The following is a 22,113-nucleotide window of genomic DNA, read 5'->3' as shown; positions in this document are numbered from 1 at the left end:
CCTTTTTTTTATTAGTTTGTCTTTTCTCCAAACATCCTATTCAGTTATTTAATGTTTAAGCGGGGAAGGCACCATTCACCAATACACAATTAGGTTTCAGGTTCAATAACGGTTTGTATTGTGTGTGAATCCAGAGGAAGGGAGTTTGTCTAATAATCATGCGCTGCAGTGGATCCTCTGCTCTTCCCTCTGGGATGGTGTGATATATGGTGCGGCTGCTTTAGCACTTCTGTATTTTCTGTCTACACTTACAGATGATCCATGGAAGCCCTTGTGTGTGTGTGTGTGTGTGTGTGTGAACTGAGATGTGTACATGCTGTCCTTGGGGAGTAGACCTAGCTATGCGGATCAGGGTGGCTGTGATCTGAATGGAAAGCATTAATATTTAAACACAGGCTCCTGCGGAAAAGAGACTGTAAAAGATTCATGATTTATATGCCACAGCTCTCAGTAGCAAAGGCTGCAGCGCCGTAAAGAGCGGCTGATTCCTCCCCACTCTGTCCTCTGTACAGGACGCCTCTCATAATCCATTCTGTCTGCAGGGGTGATGCCCTTCACTTGCTGTCCCTGATTAATATTTTTCTTACTTTTTTTCGGCTCCGGCTTTTCTGTCCATTATCGAAGAACAAATGGATTTCTTACTTTAGAGAAGAGACAATCATAAACTTGCGGCATAACAATTTCTACTTCAACTGTAGGCAGAGAAGAATCATACAGAGGGGTCAGGGAATGATGTCAGCAACAATATAGCTGATGCATAATTCATTCCACTTATGGCCCAAAATTGGAGAAAACATATCAGTTTCAGACTGGAAATGTGCAAGGAAGGGAAAGACACAGGACAAAATAAAACACTCAGAGCAAAAGACCCCATAAAAGTTCATCTATAGAAGAAAAAACAAGTTCATTTAATACAATAATTTATAATTATGTTAAAAAGCATAAATGAACAAAGCACAGTTGGAACCAGGATAGAAAAGAACCTTTATTTTCAGAATAGCCAGAGTTCCTAAAGCCCACACAAATGTGAATACATATTTTAGCAAACAAGAGCAACATCTCCTTTATATTTGCACCGCTTAGCTGCAACCCTGTGACCCATACTCCAATAGTAGTCATAAAAACGTTCAGTCCTAGCATTAGAGCTGGACTTCAGCAGGCTGTCTTCCTCACACCTTTATTGGTTTTATTTATTTATTTTTATTGGTTTTATTTATTTTTATTTAATGTATCGATTTTTATTGATTTTATTCTGTTTGTTTTAGTTTGTTGTTTTGTTTTTATTCTGCATTGTTAAGCACTTTGGTCAGCTTCTGCTGTTTTAAAAGCGCTTTATAAATAAAGTTGACTTGACTTGACACCTGAGGATGTCTCTCTGCTCCCTGAACCGTAACAGCATTTCAGTCCATCCAGGTAGCTTCACTTACCTGGAAAAAACCTCACCAGTCTAGTGACAGACTGGAACCGTTCATATCACTAAATACATCAGGATCGTTCCATGTTCATTTAACAAGAAAAGTTTTAGCTCTTCATGATTTGAGTTTTTGAGGTTGATGTTGACTAACTTACTCCCTGACTGATATTTAAATCCAAAGAAGAAATACTTGATGTTTCTACTGTCAAGCATAAAGGAAACTGAATTTGAATTGGTTTTAGAACATGTAGCACCTAAAAACAATGGTAATAATCCATTGATTTTGTTTATGTGGATTTTAATCCAAAAGTTATCAGAATGAGGTGAATAACTGTACTGACTCAAAAATGGACACCATCATCCCAGTTCTTCAAACATGGCTGCCATACCTCCCCTCTGTGTTCACACAAGAACCACATCTGTCACACTCACATCTGAATCTTTTGTTCCCTCCTCATGGCTAGAGTCTGACAGCCAACATCAACAGTACACTCTGGGATATTTGATTCAGTGACCTTATCCTTATGTTTTTCATGCTCTTCCCTTTTTTTCCACATCTAACGGTGAGATTTTTTTTCAGTTTCAGGGAATTATTGAAGATATTTGGATTCTTTTTGCAAATCATCAATCTCTGTGTGGGAGTTAAGACGCGGCTTTCGTCGTTTTTTAGCTGCTAAACTGAAGTGCTTTTACACATTAAACACCTGATTTTTTTCAACAACCCCATTAAAAACCTTTGGAGGGAGTTTAAAGTCAGTGCTGCCCAGCGACAACCCTGAAACATCACTGCTCTAGAGGAGATCTGCATGGAGCAATGGGACAAAATACCAGCAACAGTTTGTGAAAACCTTGTGAAACGTACACAATATGTTTGACTGCTGTCAGAGTTGAACTTTTGTTATTGACCGAATACTTATTTTCCATCATAATTTACAACTGAATTGTTAAAAATCTGAGAATTTGATTTCCTGGATTTCTTTTCTCATTTTGTCTCTCACAGTTGAGGTATACCTATGATAAAAATTACAGGTCTCTCCCACCCCCTTTAGGTGGGAGAACTTGCACAATTAGTGGCTGAATAAATACGGACACCGTCTGTGCAAACCCGAAGCTTCAGGGTGTGGGAGGAGTTGACGACTGCTCCCACTGCTCATTGGGAAGATAATACATGGTCCATTTTGCTCTGCTTTTTTCAAAAAGAAGTCTATGTTTTTGTTATATCTTGCCTTTTAAAAAGATGCAAAGAAAATGTTAAACACTGTTGGAAAGTTCAAGTGTTTACTACAGGACTCTTCCTGGTGATGCAAATATTTTAGGTGTTTAATGCAAAGCTGACACTTACACTCCTTCTGTAGGGGAACTAAATGGCAAAAATGATTTTTGTTGCCTTTTTAGTTATCATAAATGTTAGTAAAGCTGAAAGTGTACAATTGACATGAGACCATTTGTCTTTATGAGGTCCAAAAGCCTGAAAGACCTAAAAAGATAAACAACAACCTAGTGGTTCTGAGTGTAAAAACACGTCTCTGGAAGCCAGTCATCTTCAGCTCTTCTTCCGGTCCTCCATAAGCTCATCCTGAGCCTATAAAAGTGAAATCCTGTCGGGTCATAGAAAGCAAAGTATTTGGCTGGACATTTCTGAATGTTTGAGCTTTTCTCTGCATTACCTCTCACAGCCTAATCTGTGATTTTGTGAATGTGAAGTGGGTTGGAGACGGTGACTGCAGAGCTGAAAATCCCTTTTTCTTTCAAAGTTGGAGCTTTGAAACTCCTCCTGAAAGCCCCTCGGTAGTGTGGGTACCAGAGAAACTAAGCTTTAGTTCAGTTGTTAGCACATAAAACATAATGGAGTGGAGTCATGCAGCACATGAAATAAATGACAGAAAGCTCTGGAGACTGAGCTTCTACAGTCTGTGGAGGAAGAGCTGATATCATTGAAAGCTGACGTTCTGTTGAAGCTCTGTTTAAAGAACCTTACTGAGGTAACAAGCAGAAAAATGCTCTGTATCTTTCAACAGGTCAAATCTCATTTTTATATCAACTAGCGGTTTGCCTTTAACCCTTGTGCCATCTTAGATGACCCCCCCCCCCCTACATTGACGTTTTCTCCCTACCATGACAAAGGTGGATAAAGGTGGAAAGATTTCATGTAATCCATGGACACCAGTGAGGATCACAATTCATTGAAGAAAAAAGGTTCAGAGCACTGTCTGGTGGGTCTAGATGACCCAACTCCCAATGTTAAAGTGCCTAGGATAGCACAAGGGTTACAACCACATTTCAACGCAAATGTTCACTTGTCATGCCTCGACATCTTCTGTTGGGTCTGGAGACACAGAGAACCATCAGTGCTCTTGCAGAGAGCCCACATGGGGTGTCAGGGTTTGATGGACTGTGGGGCAGTGGACGGACAAGTGAAGTCTGAAAAAGTCCAATGGAATGTCTGCCTAAGCATTGTCTTTGTAAACGCCTTTGTTATCTAACAGGAGAACGTCTTTTGTGTTCCTGTAAATCATAAAAAACAGACTTTAAAATGGTAGAAATAAAACTTTTGAATGAGTAGAAATAAATGTTTGCTTTCGGCTCTGACATTATGCCACATAGGCTGTGGTATAGTGGTCATCACACTCGACTGCTCAATCCACATGACTTTTGTGCTGACCTCTGTAATGGTGAGACATTCTAAGACCAACGTTTCTGCTTTATATTTGGCCTGGCTATACAAGACACGCTCTGGTCTGGAAGTGAGTCAGGACCACAGGGTCTACGGACCCAGAGTCTGTTTGTCAGGCAGACAAGCAACATACATGTGATGGAGCAGCTGGATGAGTCTATTACAAGACAATCCTCTGAATTTAAAAAAAAATGCCACCTTTGGCTGAGCTCAGGGTCTCACTGGTTTTAATGAACTGACCGGGACGTTAGGTTGCACACAAACGAAACCATTTGCATGTCTACAGACGTTTAAACATGAATCCTGTCTTTTTTATTTCGATAGGATGGACGTTTATTGACCTTCTGTTTGGGCATAATCTGTTTGAAACTGAACCATTTTTTAACTATAAACCCAGTAAGAAAAGTGAAAGTGCAGACCTATGAATGCTCATACTTCTGACCTGTTCATTCTGACTATGCTTGTCATTTTCAAGCGGTTTACCAGCACCTGATTTAAGGAGGGTCTTGTTGAGCTTTTACTGATGCCTACAGAGCCCTTCCTCAAAGAACAGAGCTGGCATTTGGCATATATCCTCCAAGGTTGATGTTTGTGTCAAAACCACCAAGACTGTCAGCAACTTTATGACTGTTCTGTTTACAATACATCAGATTCAGCAAATCTGTCTCCAACTGTTGCATTGATAAGTGACTCAGAAGATGCTTCAGTGCTGCAAAGCCCAGCTGCTCTTAACCTCCAGTGTTGTCGTGAACCAGCACCTGTCTGTTCTCACAGAGGTTGATGGATAGAAGGATTTGCTGGAGAAGAGGCTGTGTGCTGTTGGTGGTGGTGAGGGGGTACACAAAGAGATGCATGGACAGACAGGCCTGAAGTGGCAGCAGTCTGCCCTGATGGAGACTGATGGGATGATGAGGAGATAAGAGCGAAGAAGGTGGAGAAAAGGCTGCATTCCTGTTGTTGAGGAGCCTGCAAGACAGATGGAAAGACAGGCGAGAGGAAAGTGAATCAGGGCTTGACAGAAATGATGAGCCCAGGCAAGTCTCACCAAAATGGAGGCTGGGGGAGAGAGGAAAGAGGCAGGAGAGATTTATGGAAAGAGGAAATTAGAGGACAAAACGGGGTGGTGGGGGGAATGGGTAATAAAGGAGAGTGACAGGACTGCATTTGTGGAATGAGGAGAAAGAAAGGGGAGATGGGTTAGGTTCCCCTGTGCTTCCACAAGCACTTTGTGAGCCACCACAGCCACTTAGGCCTACAAGAGCTTAGAGCCACTCTGCGCTCGGCTGTTTGTTTCATTGTGTCCACAGCAATTATCATCCAGCCTGCACTCACTGCTGCTGCAAGACCGACTTTGCAGAGCACACACAAGCTAAACCCCATCGTAGTCTTTAATTAGAGCAGTGTTTTTATGCTTTTCTGTGCATCAGAATGTCAGAGTGATGTCAGCTGGATGTTTGTAAAATGTCAGCTCCATCTCAGATATGTCAGCCTGCTGTCACTCCCACAGCAAAGACACACCAGGGTTTCATCCTCATCACTGGATCAACAGCTCAACTCCAGAAAAATCATAATTCCCATTTGCAGACAGGATTGTTCTCTGCTCTGGCATCGTCCCTAAAATTAGTCTGTTCCTCGAAGATAGATGAGGATTTTTCAGCAGGGCTTTGTTTTCATTCTACTTCCCCACATGCAGTTTGATGTTAAGACAGCCTCTTTACTCGCTTCCAGCCACCTTATTTGCATTTCAGCTTGCTCACTATCAGTGTGTTATTTGGACTGAATAGGAAAATACCTATTGTTATCTTTTAAACATGCTTTTATTCATTATTTTCTGTGGGGAAGTTCTCTGAGGGAAACAGCTCTCTGCCAAATCCAAACAACGCAGCATTGTTCCAAATGTGTCATATTTCGGAGTCGTCACATCTTTGCATGCAGAGACAAAAGAATCCTCCAGGAAAAGGAGAAACAAGCTCCTGCTCGGCCAGAAATGAATGCAACCAGCATTTGTGTTTGTTTCCATTATCCCTGACACAGAATTGATATCATCCAAACATTTAAAGACAATTTGGAACATGACATTTGGATCTCGTGCAAAAAAAGAGGAAAACAGCTGTTCTTACATAATGTTAAAGATTGTTTGCTTCAACTCAAGATGAGAGGTTTGTGCTATCTTGTAATTCCTCTTTTAAAAAGATGAGAACAGTTCAGGTGAGAGGCTGAAGACCTTCCAGGACTGAACAAACGGTACAAACATCCATCCAAGCATTGCCTACAGATTTCCCAGAACAGTTTCATGTGGTTCCTCTGGTGAGACTGATCACAGACATTTTTTTGTTTTGTTTTTAGTCATTTTTTTTTTACATTCAGTGTAATGGTGAGTGGTAGGGCCCCAAAGCAGAATCTGATGCAGAGGGCAGGTTAACAGTGTGTTCCTCACAGGACAAGAAAAAAAATCCGACAGGCGGCTGAATCAGGGAGCTAGACTAGAAAACCACAGATACATCGAGCAACTGAAAAGTAATCTGGCAGGGAGCAGTGACAAGCTCAGGCATTTTAAAGACAGTGATGAGATGAGGATCAGGTGTGCCGTGTAGAGAGGCACCAGGGAAATGGTCAGCCATGCCCCTGCTCATATAGTGCTCCCCCCTTAAGGGACGCCACCTGGCGGCCGACCAGGCCTGTCAGGATGACAGGGATTAAAGTCATCAAAGAGAGCAGGGATCAGGATAAAGGAGCAGGGAACCCAGGAACGCTCCTCCAGGCCATAACCCTCCTAGTCAATGAGATACTGCAGGCTGCGATCCCGTCGCCAGACATCCAGAAGGCGGTGAACAGGAAACGGCAGATGATCATCCACGACCAGGGCAGGAGGAGGGGGCTCGGCCGGAGGGCTGATAACGCTGTAGGAGACAGGCTTCAGGTGACACACATAGAAGGACAGGTGGATGCACAGGGAGGCAGGCAACTTCAGACGGACCACAGAGGGGTTGATGACCCGGTCGATCTCGAAAGGGCCATGAACCTCGGAGACAACTTCCTGGACTCGCAATGCAGTGAAATGTCAAGTGTGGAAAGCCAAAACTTCTGCTGGGAGTGGGTATGAAGGGTTCGTGGAGGGATGATACAGGAACGTGAGGAGCAGGTGCTGGAACTGGATCCGATCCTGCGGCTCAAACTGGATCCGGTGATCTTCCTGAGGTGAGTTGAGACGAGACCTCTAAGGCGACCGCCGACGATTAACTTTGGTGGAAAGGTGTTGGAGGCTGTTTATAATCTCCTGGAGTGCTTGGTCATGCCGTCCAACAAGAGCCCCTTGGGACAAAAAGGCATGTCTAACCTCTTCAAATGGTGTGGGGTCTATATTTTTGGCCGGATTATTCTGTTATGGTGAGTGGTAGGACCCCAAACCAGAATCTGATGCTGAGGGCAGGTTAACAATAATCGGCTGAACAGGTGGCTGAATCAGGGAGCTAGACTAGAAAACCACAGATACATAGAGCAACTGAAAAGTAATGATCCGGCAGGAAGCAGTGACAAGCTCAGGCTTTAAAAGACAGTGACGAGATGAGGATCAGGTGTGCCGTGAAGAGAGGCACCAGGGAAAAGGTCAGCCACGCCCCTGCTCACACTGTGCCTAACATTCAGGACCTCAGATCTGATAAACATCACTTGTTTTTGTTGGTTGTTATGGTAGTAGTGTTTAGGTAAGGGTTTTATTAAGGCTACGACTGACCTAGCAATAAAATTCTGTTTATATATACAGCGGGGAAAATAAGTATTGAACACGTCAACATTTCTCTCAAAAAACACAAATTTGTAATCGAGCTATTGACACGAAATTTTCACCAGATGTTGGCATCAACCCAAGTAATGCACACATAGAAAGAAATCCAAACATTCATTCATTCATCTTCTTTACCGTTTATTCCCTTTCGGGGTCACGGGGTTGCTGGAGCCTATTCCGGCCACTTGGGCGTAGGCAAGGGATGCCCTGGACTGGTCGCCAGTCTGTCGCAGGGTAGAATATCCTCAATCACACATCCATTCACTCTAACACTCACACCTATGGACAATTTAGAGTTGCCAATCAACCTATGCAGCATGTTTTTGGACGGTGGGAGGAAGCTGGAGATCCCGTAGAAAACCCATGCATGCACGGGGAGAACATGCAAACTCCACACAGAAAGGTTCCCCATTAATGTTGTGTTTTTCATGTCCCCCAGCTGGGACTTGAACCGGGGGCCTTCTTGCTGTGAGGCAAGAGCGCTAACCACTGCGCCACCATGCAGCCCGAAATCCAAAAATTTATGTCCATAAATGAAGTTATGTGTAATAAAGTGAAATGGCACAGGGAATACGTATTGAACACATGAAGAAAAGGAGGGGTAAAAAGGTCTGGCAAGCCAAGAAAGCAGCTGGAGTTTGTCAGTATTCAGAAGGTTAACCTGCCCCCTATTAGTGCAAAGTAATATCAGCTGGTATAGTCCTAATTGATGCCTTTTAAAAAGGTTTCTCACCAGCAAGGTGTTAGACAAGAAGCAGTGCATGATGTTTTTTTTTTATTTGAAATGGTTTATTTCAAGCAATTAAGTAGAAATAGTACACCAAAGCAATATAATCATCAGTTATACATTCATACAGTAACTAATCAAACTTAGGATAATTAGACATATTAATTAATATTACTTGAAAGGGAGTGGAAGGAAGCGAACTTATATAATCCCACCCCGTTATACTATAACCATTTTATTACATGATTTATCAATATCCGGTTCCCAGTTTTTATCAGACAGAATTAAAAATCATAAGGTATCGATAAAGCACATGACAAAGATACTTAATTATTATGTAAAAAATAACTATTTTAGAAATCAACATGACAAATGCAGATCAGTCATCTAAAATATATGCAGATTATGTTACTTATAAAAGTCATTCATATGCTTTAAAACATAATACTATATCAGTAAAGCAGACACAACACTGTTTCAGGAATTTTCATAGCAAACGTGCAAAATTATGCTACATTAGGAAAGATTTTTGAATCAATTTTTGAATTTTTGGAGCAAGTGAAGTAATATCATTAAGATTCACAAACCTGATGAGGATCGCTGGTTTATCCGTCTCCTTTCTCCTGGGGAGCAGGTGGCAGGTCTCGATGGTATTGAGATCCAGGAAAATCCCTTTAGATGTGAGAAATGAATGTATTTGCTGTTCCAGAGACTCTGCACCGCTCGCCGGTTCACTGCTAGCTACGCTAGCGCTAGCATTAGCAGTGCTTGCTCCTGCTGTCAGTTTCGATCGAGGCTTGATTGGTACTCCAGTTCATCCTTACTTGCTGTTCCACATCGTCCAGTCTTTTCTCCAGAATGTCGACCCGGTTTTCTCGCTGCTCGTTTTGAGCCAGAAATCTTCGGAACTCTTCCATCATTTCCAAAAGTGGCGTTAGCTTAGCCGACACCTGATCAATAAAGCTTTTCATCGTGGCTTGAATATCATCAAGAGTCTTTTTGAGGTCTTCGTATTCCTGGGTTTTCTTAGGGGCCATGGTCAGCTCTCTTTTTTGGAGAAAATCAACTTTTTAAGTAATTTGAAGATAGTTGTATCCGCAGAGAGACACGCCACGCGCCCTACCCGGAACCGGAAGAATGGGTAAAAGCAAAGAGCTTATTGTTGCAAAACACACTGAAGGCATTGGTTACAGGCGCATTTCTAAACTTCTGAAAGTTCCAGTGAGTACCATTGGGGCCATCATCCGGAAGTGGAAAGAACACGGCATTACCATAAACCTGCCACGGCCAGATGCTCCTCGCAAGATTTCAGACAGAGGAGTCAGAACAATCATCAGAAGGGTTCTCCAACAGCCCAGGACCACTCGTGGAGAGCTTCAGAAAGACCTGGAATCAGCACTTAGCGTTGTTTCAAAGAAAACAATCAGTAATGCACTCAACCGCCATGGCCTCCATGCACGCACACCACGCAAGACTCCATTTTTGAAGAAGCATGTTGAAGCTCGTTTGGAGTTTGCAACACAACATTTGGATAAACCCATGACATTCTGGGAGAAGATACTCTGTTCAGATGAGACCAAAATTGAACTCTTCGGATGTCATAAGACACAACATGTTTGGAGGAAAAATGGCACCGCACATCACCCCCAAAACACCATACCAACAGTCAAGTTTGGAGGTGGGAGCATCATGGCGTGGGGCTGTTTTTCAGCATGTGGTACTGGTAGACTTCATATCATTGAAAGAATAATGACTGGAGAAAAGTATCAAGACATTCTTGATCAGAATCTGCTGTCATCTGCCAGGCTGCTGAAGTTGAAAAGCGGGATCTTTCAGCAAGACAACGATCCCAAGCACACAGCCAAGGTAACACTCAACTGGTTGAAGAAAAAGAAAATAAAGCTGCTAGAATGGCCCAGTCAATCACCAGACTTGAATCCAATTGAAAATCTTAGGAAAGAACTGAAGATCCGGGTTCACTGAAGAGACCCCCGGAACCTTGAAGATTTGAAGGCAGTTTGTGTGGATGAATGGGCCAAAATCACACCTGAGCAATGTATTCGACTGGTTTCTCCATACAGGAGTCGTCTTGAGGCTGTAATCACCAACAAAGGTTTTTGCACTAAGTATTAAATAAAACACAGTAAGCGTGTTCAATACTTATTCCCTGTGCCATTTCACTTTATTACACATAACTTCATTTATGGACATAAATGTTTGGATTTCTTTCTATGTGTGCATTACTTGGGTTGATGCCGACATCTGGTGAAAATTTCATGTCAATAGCTCGTTTAGAAATATGTTTTTTGAGAGACATGTTGACGTGTTCAATACTTATTTTGCCCGCTGTATACACGCCCCTCTCACCCTTCCACGGGTGGTTTCTCACAGAAGCTCGAGTCCTCTACCAGAGGCCTGGGAGCTTGAGGGTCCTGAGGTTACTGCCCGAGTGCTCCAATTACCACAGGCACCACTGTCACCTTCACTTTCCAGGCTTTCTCCAGTTCTTGTCTGAGTCTCTGGTATTTCTCCAGTTTCTCTTGTTCCTTCTTCCTGATGTTTCCATCGCTTGGCACTGCCACATCCACCACAGCGGCTTTCCTCTGTTCTTTATCCACCACTACAATCTCTGGTTGGTTCTCCATTACCATCCTATCAGTCTGGATCTGGAAGTCCCACAGGATCTTTGCCCTCTCATTTTCTACTACCTTCGGAGGTGTTTCCCATTTTGACCTTGGGGTTTCCAGTCCATATTCTGCACACATGTTCCTGTATATTATTCCAGCCACTTGATTGTGGCGTTCCATGTATGCTTTCCCTGCCAGCATCTTACACCCTGCAGTTATGTGCTGGATTGTTTCAGGCGCCTCTTTACAAAGCCTGCACCTTCAATCTTGTCTGGTGTGGTAGATCTACAGCTTGGGTCTTGTCTGGTGTGGTAGATCTGAGCCTATATCGTTCTGGTGCTCAGGGCTTGTTCCTGAGCTGCCAGGATAAGTGCTTCAGTGCTGTCCTGTAGGCCAGCCCTTTCTAGCCATTGGTAGGACTTCTTGGCATCAGCCACTTCAGTTATGGTCCGGTGGTACATCCCATGCAGGGGTTCGTCCTCCCATGAGGATCTGTCCTCCAGCACTGTATCCTCTGCTCTCCATTGCCTGAGACATTCACTGAGCACACTGTCATTTGGGGCCTTGAGCTTGATGTACTCATGCATCTCGGATGTTTCATCCTGGATAGTGGCTTCTACGCTCACTGGTCCTCGGCCTCCTTCCTGGCGGTTAGCATACAGTCTCGGGGAGCTGGGTTTGGGATGGAACCCTCCATGCATGGAGAGAAGCTTTCGTGTTTTAACATCCGTGGTCTGTATCTCTTCCTTTGGCCATCTTATTATTCCTATAGGGTATCTGATAACTGGCAGTGCGTAGCTGTTTGTTGCCCGGGTCTTATTTTTGCCATTGAGCTGGCTTCTCAGGACTTGCCTTACTCGTTGGAGGTATTTAGCCGTTGCAGCTTTCCTTGTTGCCTGCTCCAGGTTGTCATTTGCCTGCGGAATTCCAAGGTACTTGTAACTGTCCTCAATGTCTGAAATTATTCTTTCAGGGAGTGAGACCCCTCCTGTGTGGACTACCTTGCCTCTCTTTGTCACCATCCGTCTGCATTTCTTTAGCCCGAATGACATCCCAATGTCAGTAGTGTAGGTCCTGGTGGTGTGGATCAGGGAGTCAATGTCACGCTTACGATATAGCTTGATGTCATCCATGTAGAGGAGGTGACTGATGTTGGCCCCATTTCTGAGTCGGTATCCATAGCCAGTCTTATTGATTGGCTATGGATTCAGACCTATGCAGAACAACAGTGGGGAGAGAGCATCTCCTTGGTATCCCACATTTGATGGAGACTTGTGCAAGTGGCTTCCCATTGGTTCAAGGGGAGTTTGCCACAGCTTCATTGAGTTTCCTATGAAGACTCTTAGAGTCCTGTTGATGTTGTACAGCTCCAAGCATTCAGTGATCCACGTGTGTGGCACTGAGTCATAGGCTTTTTTCTAATCAATCCAGGCTGTGCACAGGTCTGTGTGTCATTCCTGCAGTCTTGAGCGACTGTTCTGTCGACCAGGAGTTGGTGTTTGGCTCCTCTGGAGTCTCTACCAATGCCCTTCTGTGTGTTGTGCATGTATTGATTCGTGTGCATATTTATCTTGGTTGCAATGATTCCTGACATGAGCTTCCATGTTGTGGAGAGACCGGTTATTGGCCTGTAGTTGGATGGGACTGCACTTTTTGAGGCATCCTTCTGGATTAGGATAGTTCATCCTTCCGTTAGCCATTCGGGGTGAGTCCCATCTCTTAGCAGCTGGTTCATTTGGGCTGCCAGGCGTTTTTGGAGTGCGGTGAGCTTCTTTAGCCAGTAGGCATTCATCATGTCAAGGCCCGGTGCTGTCCAGTTCTTCATACCAGAGACTCAGGAAATATCCATCACTATTTACAGTTCTTTGTTAGTAATTGTGCAAAACACTCAAAACCATGTAAGAATACTTATATCCTGTAAAACTTATAAAACTAAGATCAGATTTACAACTACTAGTACTACTATTCTACATACAGAAACATAATCAACACGCAAGGTATGATGTGTGCACGTTTGTGCTGCTCACTTGGCTGAATGGTATTGTTCCTAAACACATGGGTCCTGTCATCTTCTTCAATACATGCCCCTGCTCTTTAGTGAAAGAAATAGGAAAATAGATTGGAATCAGAAGTGGTAATTAAAACTTAGTGTGTACTTGTGTGTGATTTAGTTTTACCTTGTAAAGGGAGGAGTTTGGATGGAGAGACAGAAAGCATCATTCCCTCCAACTCTTCTTCATCTTCCATCTCTGAAAAAGACACTGAAAAGATGAGAAACATCATTTCTACTATCTTTCCTAACGCCAGCATGAACGTCTAGTCTGCCCGTGCTTTGTGTACTTTTGAAGTTCCAAAGCACTTTTCCTACCCACTCTTTGTGTCCACTCTTACATTTCCATGAGAGTGGGAAAATATTTGGATTTGAAAAAGAAGTTAAGAAAGTTCAAAGAGCTAAGGGATTAAAGTACTGGGTAAATTAGCTAACCAGATAAAAGTAAGCATGAGACTAGTATTGAAGGAAGCACAGGAGTAATCAACACCTATGGGTGGGCTTGAACCACTAACCTTTCGGTTAACAGCCGAAAGCGCTAGCCTATTGCGCCACAGAGACATCACATGTGGAAAATACCATTCTGATTATAGTGCTTGTTGGTAAATGATGACATGTCATTTCTTATTTGAAATGAACTAAAAAGTCTGTTTGTGAGAGATTGCATTTGAATTGGTTTTTCATGCTACTTCATCCATTGAGGAAACAAAGTGTGCATCCCAGCTCGTTTGTGACCCATCTGTTCAAGTGTGTCAGTTCCTCGTTAGTATAGTGGACAGTATCTCTGCCTGTCATGCGGAAGACCAGGGTTCGATTCCCTGACGGGGAGAGCCCTTTTCTAGTTCAGCCTTCAACTGGCTCCTAGAAAACACATTATCTTGCACCAACCCCTATTTGCTGGTGAAACCTCTATCAACTCCTACACACTCACTGTGGTGTCACAAAAATGGCCGCCTTCTTTGCAAGAATCAACAGGTAATTCATGAACCCCTCAATTTTTTGTGACTCAAATATTTATTCTAAATGCACTGTCTGTTTCACAACATTTGTCCACATCTAAAGCTTTAGTGCTTCTGTCCTATATGGCACTTGTCACATTTCTGCTTCTTTTTAAAGACAGCTTTCAAAGAAGGACATGACATTGTTTTCTCACAATTAAGGTTAGGTTTTGGTAAGTTCAACAAGATGCCCACTGTGCATTACAGCTAAGTCGTCAGACCGATTGTTCTAATGCAATGACTTGACACCTCTTTCAATAGCATCCAATGACAGCCAGGTAGCCCTTAATCCTCCCGGAATAAGGACAAATACAATTTGTAACTTGTCTGACAAAGACCTAAGAAGTTGTTTCCTTGGTGATGAGATCAATTCTCACCGCCAGGAAATCCCATCTTGTCCTTTTCCATTCACTTTAAAACTGAAAATTCCATATAATTGAAGTTCTTATAAACAAATACAAAACAAACCACACAGAACCTCAGAAAGAGTTTTCTGATAAAGGCAATCAGAAAGGATTGATCAGTCTTTCCGTCATTTCCAGCACATCCGACAACAGTCTCCAAAGAGAAACAGGTCCGTTTTGTCTGAATGACTTGACATCAACCAAGTTTGTTGGTGATGTTGCTTGACAGTAAATATAATGCACTGTTACATTGTTGAGGACAGCTGAGCATAAGCATGACTGCTGGCTGAATGTCAGAAGTTGCATTCAAACAGGTGCCAGTACGAGACTGCAACTATAGCGCAGTGCGTCGGACTCCTCGTCCATCCTGACATCTTCCAGGACCAGCTTTGGAAAGTGTGAAACTAACAAGTGCTTGCTTGCTCAGAAGGCAAAGATTGAATTGAGAAAAAGGCCCTTTCTTTTTGAACTGAATTGTCAAGCAGGGCGTCTACTGAGGTGTTTTGCTTGTGGAGTAACCAAGATACTCAGTAGTTGCAATGTAGTGGAACTATGTCTGTTGGCAGCGCCAGGACGTTCTTCAGCCTACAGCCCTAGGGAAAGCTTGAGCGTCCATCCAAATTAACAGGCTGTGTGTTGCAGCAGCACAGAAGAGGCCTGTGCTTTGTGTACTTTTGAGGTTTCAAAGCACTTGTCCCACCCACTCTTTGTGTCCACTCTTGCATTTTCATGAGTCTGGGGAAATATTTGGATATGATTATGAAGTTAAGAAAGTTCAATGAGCTGAGGGATGAAAGTACTGAGTAAATTAGCTAACCAGATAGAAGTAAACATGAGACTAGCATTGAAGGAAGGACAGGAGTAATCAACGCCTCTGGGTGGGCTTGAACCACCAACCTTTCGGTTAACAGCCGAAAGCGCTAGTCTATTGCGCCACAGAGACAACATGTGTGGAAAATACCATTCTGATTATAGTGCTTGTTGGTAAATGATGACGTGTCATTTCTTATTTGAAATGGACTAAAAAGTCTGTTTGTGAGAGATTGCATTTGAATTGGTTTTTCATGCCACTTCATCCATTGAGGAAACAAAGTGTGCATCCCAGCTTGTCTGTGACCCATCTTCGACATGTTTGTTCAAGTGTGTCAGTTCCTCGTTAGTATAGTGGACAGTATCTCCGCCTGTCACGCGGAAGACCAGGGTTCGATTCCCTGACGGGGAGAGCCCTTTTCTAGTTCAGCCTTCAACTGGCTCCTAGAAAACACATTATCTTGCACCAACCCCTATTTGCTGGTTAAACCTCTATCAACTCCTACACACTCACTGTGGTGTCACAAAAATGGCCGCCTTCTTTGCAAGAATCAACAGGTAATTCATGAACCCCTCAATTTTTTGTGACTCAAATATTTATTCTAAATGCACTGTCTGTTTCACAACATTTGTCCACATCTAAAGCTTTAGTGCTTCTGTCCTATATGGCACTTGTCACATTTCCGCTTCTTTTTAAAGACAGCTTTCAAAGAAGGACATGACATTGTTTTCTCACAATTAAGGTTAAGTTTTGGTAAGTTCAACAAGATGCCCACTGTGCATTACAGCTAAGTCGTCAGACCGATTGTTCTAATGCAATGACTTGACACCTCTTTCAATAGCATCCAATGACAGCCAGGTAGCCCTTAATCCTCCCGGAATAAGGACAAATACAATTTGTAACTTGTCTGACAAAGACCTAAAAAGTTGTTTCCTTGGTGATGAGATCAATTCTCACCGCCAGGAAATCCCATCTTGTCCTTTTCCATTCACTTTAAAACTGAAAATTCCATATAATTGAAGTTCTTATAAACAAATACAAAACAAACCACACAGAACCTCAGAAAGAGTTTTCTGATAAAAGCAATCAGAAAGCATTGATCAGTCTTTCCGTCATTTCCAGCACATCCGACAACAGTCTCCAAAGAGAAACAGGTCCGTTTTGTCTGAATGACTTGACATCAACCAAGTTTGTTGGTGATGTTGCTTGACAGTAAATATAATGCACTGTTACATTGTTGAGGACAGCTGAGCATAAGCATGACTGCTGGCTGAATGTCAGAAGTTGCATTCAAACAGGTGCCAGTACGAGACTGCAACTATAGCGCAGTGCGTCGGACTCCTCGTCCATCCTGACATCTTCCAGGACCAGCTTTGGAAAGTGTGAAACTAACAAGTGCTTGCTTGCTCAGAAGGCAAAGATTGAATTGAGAAAAAGGCCCTTTCTTTTTGAACTGAATTGTCAAGCAGGGCGTCTACTGAGGTGTTTTGCTTGTGGAGTAACCAAGATACTCAGTAGTTGCAATGTAGTGGAACTATGTCTGTTGGCAGCGCCAGGACGTTCTTCAGCCTACAGCCCTAGGGAAAGCTTGAGCGTCCATCCAAATTAACAGGCTGTGTGTTGCAGCAGCACAGAAAAGGACCGTGCTTTGTGTACTTTTGAAGTTCCAAAGCACTTGTCCCACCCACTCTGTGTCCACTCTGTGTCCACTCTTGCATTTTCATGAGTCTGGGGAAATATTTGGATATGATTATGAAGTTAAGAAAGTTCAATGAGCTGAGGGATGAAAGTACTCGTTAAATTAGCTAACCAGATAGAAGTAAACATGAGACTAGCATTGAAGGAAGGACAGGAGTAATCAACGCCTCTGGGTGGGCTTGAACCACCAACCTTTCGGTTAACAGCCAAACGCGCTAGCCTATTGCGCCACAGAGACAACATGTGTGAAAAATACCATTCTGATTATAGTGCTTGTTGGTAAATGATGACATGTCATTTCTTATTTGAAATGGACTAAAAAGTCTGTTTGTGAGAGATTGCATTTGAATTGGTTTTTCATGCCACTTCATCCATTGAGGAAACAAAGTGTGCATCCCAGCTCGTCTGTGACCCATCTTCGACATGTTTGTTCAAGTGTGTCAGTTCCTCGTTAGTATAGTGGATAGTATCTCCGCCTGTCACGCGGAAGACCAGGGTTCGATTCCCTGACGGGGAGAGCCCTTTTCTAGTTCAGCCTTCAACTGGCTCCTAGAAAACACATTATCTTGCACCAACCCCTATTTGCTGGTGAAACCTCTTTCAACTCCTACACACTCACTGTGGTGTCACAAAAATGGCCGCCTTCTTTGCAAGAATCAACAGGTAATTCATGAACCCCACAATTCTTTGCGACTCAAATATTTATTCTAAATGCACTGTCTGTTTCACAACATTTGTCCACATCTAAAGCTTTAGTGCTTCTGTCCTATATGGCACTTGTCACATTTCTGCTTCTTTTCAAAGACAGCTTTCAAAGAAGGACATGACATTGTTTTCTCACAATTAAGGTTAGGTTTTGGTAAGTTCAACAAGATGCCCACTGTGCATTACAGCTAAGTCGTCAGACCGATTGTTCTAATGCAATGACTTGACACCTCTTTCGATAGCATCCAATGACAGCCAGGTAGCCCTTAATCCTCCCGGAATAAGGACAAATACAATTTGTAACTTGTCTGACAAAGACCTAAAAAGTTGTTTCCTTGGTGATGAGATCAATTCTCACCGCCAGGAAATCCCATCTTGTCCTTTTCCATTCACTTTAAAACTGAAAATTCCATATAATTGAAGTTCTTATAAACAAATACAAAACAAACCACACAGAACCTCAGAAAGAGTTTTCTGATAAAAGCAATCAGAAAGCATTGATCAGTCTTTCCGTCATTTCCAGCACATCCGACAACAGTCTCCAAAGAGAAACAGGTCCGTTTTGTCTGAATGACTTGACATCAACCAAGTTTGTTGGTGATGTTGCTTGACAGTAAATATAATGCACTGTTACATTGTTGAGGACAGCTGAGCATAAGCATGACTGCTGGCTGAATGTCAGAAGTTGCATTCAAACAGGTGCCAGTACGAGACTGCAACTATAGCGCAGTGCGTCGGACTCCTCGTCCATCCTGACATCTTCCAGGACCAGCTTTGGAAAGTGTGAAACTAACAAGTGCTTGCTTGCTCAGAAGGCAAAGATTGAATTGAGAAAAAGGCCCTTTCTTTTTGAACTGAATTGTCAAGCAGGGCGTCTACTGAGGTGTTTTGCTTGTGGAGTAACCAAGATACTCAGTAGTTGCAATGTAGTGGAACTATGTCTGTTGGCAGCGCCAGGACGTTCTTCAGCCTACAGCCCTAGGGAAAGCTTGAGCGTCCATCCAAATTAACAGGCTGTGTGTTGCAGCAGCACAGAAAAGGACCGTGCTTTGTGTGCTTTTGAAGTTCCAAAGCACTTGTCCCACCCACTCTGTGTCCACTCTGTGTCCACTCTTGCATTTTCATGAGTCTGGGGAAATATTTGGATATGATTATGAAGTTAAGAAAGTTCAATGAGCTGAGGGATGAAAGTACTCGTTAAATTAGCTAACCAGATAGAAGTAAACATGAGACTAGCATTGAAGGAAGGACAGGAGTAATCAACGCCTCTGGGTGGGCTTGAACCACCAACCTTTCGGTTAACAGCCAAACGCGCTAGCCTATTGCGCCACAGAGACAACATGTGTGAAAAATACCATTCTGATTATAGTGCTTGTTGGTAAATGATGACATGTCATTTCTTATTTGAAATGGACTAAAAAGTCTGTTTGTGAGAGATTGCATTTGAATTGGTTTTTCATGCCACTTCATCCATTGAGGAAACAAAGTGTGCATCCCAGCTCGTCTGTGACCCATCTTCGACATGTTTGTTCAAGTGTGTCAGTTCCTCGTTAGTATAGTGGATAGTATCTCCGCCTGTCACGCGGAAGACCAGGGTTCGATTCCCTGACGGGGAGAGCCCTTTTCTAGTTCAGCCTTCAACTGGCTCCTAGAAAACACATTATCTTGCACCAACCCCTATTTGCTGGTGAAACCTCTTTCAACTCCTACACACTCACTGTGGTGTCACAAAAATGGCCGCCTTCTTTGCAAGAATCAACAGGTAATTCATGAACCCCACAATTCTTTGCGACTCAAATATTTATTCTAAATGCACTGTCTGTTTCACAACATTTGTCCACATCTAAAGCTTTAGTGCTTCTGTCCTATATGGCACTTGTCACATTTCTGCTTCTTTTCAAAGACAGCTTTCAAAGAAGGACATGACATTGTTTTCTCACAATTAAGGTTAGGTTTTGGTAAGTTCAACAAGATGCCCACTGTGCATTACAGCTAAGTCGTCAGACCGATTGTTCTAATGCAATGACTTGACACCTCTTTCGATAGCATCCAATGACAGCCAGGTAGCCCTTAATCCTCCCGGAATAAGGACAAATACAATTTGTAACTTGTCTGACAAAGACCTAAGAAGTTGTTTCCTTGGTGATGAGATCAATTCTCACCGCCAGGAAATCCCATCTTGTCCTTTTCCATTCACTTTAAAACTGAAAATTCCATATAATTGAAGTTCTTATAAACAAATACAAAACAAACCACACAGAACCTCAGAAAGAGTTTTCTGATAAAGGCAATCAGAAAGCATTGATCAGTCTTTCCGTCATTTCCAGCACATCTGACAACAGTCTCCAAAGAGAAACAGGTCCGTTTTGTCTGAATGACTTGACATCAACCAAGTTTGTTGGTGATGTTGCTTGAGAGTAAATATAATGCACTGTTACATTGTTGAGGACAGCTGAGCATAAGCATGACTGCTGGCTGAATGTCAGAAGTTGCATTCAAACACGTGCCAGTACGAGACTGCAACTATAGCGCAGTGCGTCGGACTCCTCGTCCATCCTGACATCTTCCAGGACCAGCTTTGGAAAGTGTGAAACTAACAAGTGCTTGCTTGCTCAGAAGGCAAAGATTGAATTGAGAAAAAGGCCCTTTCTTTTTGAACTGAATTGTCAAGCAGGGCGTCTACTGAGGTGTTTTGCTTGTGGAGTAACCAAGATACTCAGTAGTTGCAATGTAGTGGAACTATGTCTGTTGGCAGCGCCAGGACGTTCTTCAGCCTACAGCCCTAGGGAAAGCTTGAGCGTCCATCCAAATTAACAGGCTGTGTGTTGCAGCAGCACAGAAGAGGCCTGTGCTTTGTGTACTTTTGAAGTTCCAAAGCACTTGTCCCACCCACTCTTTGTGTCCACTCTTGCATTTTCATGAGTCTGGGGAAATATTTGGATTTGAATATGAAGTTAAGAAAGTTACATGAGCTGAGGGATGAAAGTACTGAGTAAATTAGCTAACCAGATAGAAGTAAACATGAGACTAGCATTGAAGGAAGGACAGGAGTAATCAACGCCTCTGGGTGGGCTTGAACCACCAACCTTTTGGTTAACAGCCGAACGCGCTAGCCTATTGCGCCACAGAGACAACATGTGTGGAAAATACCATTCTGATTATAGTGCTTGTTGGTAAATGATATGTCATTTCTTATTTGAAATGGACTAAAAAGTCTGTTTGTGAGAGATTGCATTTGAATTGGTTTTTCATGCCACTTCATCCATTGAGGAAACAAAGTGTGCATCCCAGCTCGTCTGTGACCCATCTTCGACATGTTTGTTCAAGTGTGTCAGTTCCTCGTTAGTATAGTGGACAGTATCTCCGCCTGTCACGCGGAAGACCAGGGTTCGATTCCCTGACGGGGAGAGCCCTTTTCTAGTTCAGCCTTCAACTGGCTCCTAGAAAACACATTATCTTGCACCAACCCCTATTTGCTGGTTAAACCTCTATCAACTCCTACACACTCACTGTGGTGTCACAAAAATGGCCGCCTTCTTTGCAAGAATCAACAGGTAATTCATGAACCCCTCAATTTTTTGTGACTCAAATATTTATTCTAAATGCACTGTCTGTTTCACAACATTTGTCCACATCTAAAGCTTTAGTGCTTCTGTCCTATATGGCACTTGTCACATTTCCGCTTCTTTTTAAAGACAGCTTTCAAAGAAGGACATGACATTGTTTTCTCACAATTAAGGTTAAGTTTTGGTAAGTTCAACAAGATGCCCACTGTGCATTACAGCTAAGTCGTCAGACCGATTGTTCTAATGCAATGACTTGACACCTCTTTCAATAGCATCCAATGACAGCCAGGTAGCCCTTAATCCTCCCGGAATAAGGACAAATACAATTTGTAACTTGTCTGACAAAGACCTAAAAAGTTGTTTCCTTGGTGATGAGATCAATTCTCACCGCCAGGAAATCCCATCTTGTCCTTTTCCATTCACTTTAAAACTGAAAATTCCATATAATTGAAGTTCTTATAAACAAATACAAAACAAACCACACAGAACCTCAGAAAGAGTTTTCTGATAAAAGCAATCAGAAAGCATTGATCAGTCTTTCCGTCATTTCCAGCACATCCGACAACAGTCTCCAAAGAGAAACAGGTCCGTTTTGTCTGAATGACTTGACATCAACCAAGTTTGTTGGTGATGTTGCTTGACAGTAAATATAATG

General features: G+C 42.8%; 8 non-coding genes across 8 annotated transcripts; 4 read left to right on the top strand and 4 right to left on the bottom strand.

The window, feature by feature from the left end:
- Window positions 1–15,547: 15,547 nt before the first annotated feature.
- On the bottom strand, window positions 15,548–15,621 carry trnan-guu (transfer RNA asparagine (anticodon GUU)). Its single transcript has one exon. It is a non-coding gene; the product is annotated as a tRNA-Asn (tRNA).
- Window positions 15,622–15,828: 207 nt separating this feature from the next.
- On the top strand, window positions 15,829–15,900 carry trnad-guc (transfer RNA aspartic acid (anticodon GUC)). The gene has a single exon. It is a non-coding gene; the product is annotated as a tRNA-Asp (tRNA).
- Window positions 15,901–17,351: 1,451 nt separating this feature from the next.
- Window positions 17,352–17,425, bottom strand: trnan-guu (transfer RNA asparagine (anticodon GUU)). The gene has a single exon. It is a non-coding gene; the product is annotated as a tRNA-Asn (tRNA).
- A 207-nt stretch (window positions 17,426–17,632) lies between these two features.
- Window positions 17,633–17,704, top strand: trnad-guc (transfer RNA aspartic acid (anticodon GUC)). The gene has a single exon. It is a non-coding gene; the product is annotated as a tRNA-Asp (tRNA).
- A 1,451-nt stretch (window positions 17,705–19,155) lies between these two features.
- Window positions 19,156–19,229, bottom strand: trnan-guu (transfer RNA asparagine (anticodon GUU)). Its single transcript has one exon. It is a non-coding gene; the product is annotated as a tRNA-Asn (tRNA).
- A 207-nt stretch (window positions 19,230–19,436) lies between these two features.
- On the top strand, window positions 19,437–19,508 carry trnad-guc (transfer RNA aspartic acid (anticodon GUC)). The gene has a single exon. It is a non-coding gene; the product is annotated as a tRNA-Asp (tRNA).
- A 1,442-nt stretch (window positions 19,509–20,950) lies between these two features.
- Window positions 20,951–21,024, bottom strand: trnan-guu (transfer RNA asparagine (anticodon GUU)). The gene has a single exon. It is a non-coding gene; the product is annotated as a tRNA-Asn (tRNA).
- Window positions 21,025–21,228: 204 nt separating this feature from the next.
- On the top strand, window positions 21,229–21,300 carry trnad-guc (transfer RNA aspartic acid (anticodon GUC)). The gene has a single exon. It is a non-coding gene; the product is annotated as a tRNA-Asp (tRNA).
- Window positions 21,301–22,113: the final 813 nt, after the last annotated feature.

Source organism: Oryzias latipes, chromosome 11 (genome assembly GCF_053564925.1).
Source record: "Oryzias latipes strain Hd-rR chromosome 11, Olatipes_Hd-rR_3.1".
NCBI lineage: Eukaryota > Metazoa > Chordata > Actinopteri > Beloniformes > Adrianichthyidae > Oryzias > Oryzias latipes.
The sequence above is the reverse complement of the archived record's forward strand: the minus strand, read 5'-3'. Positions and strand labels throughout refer to the sequence as shown.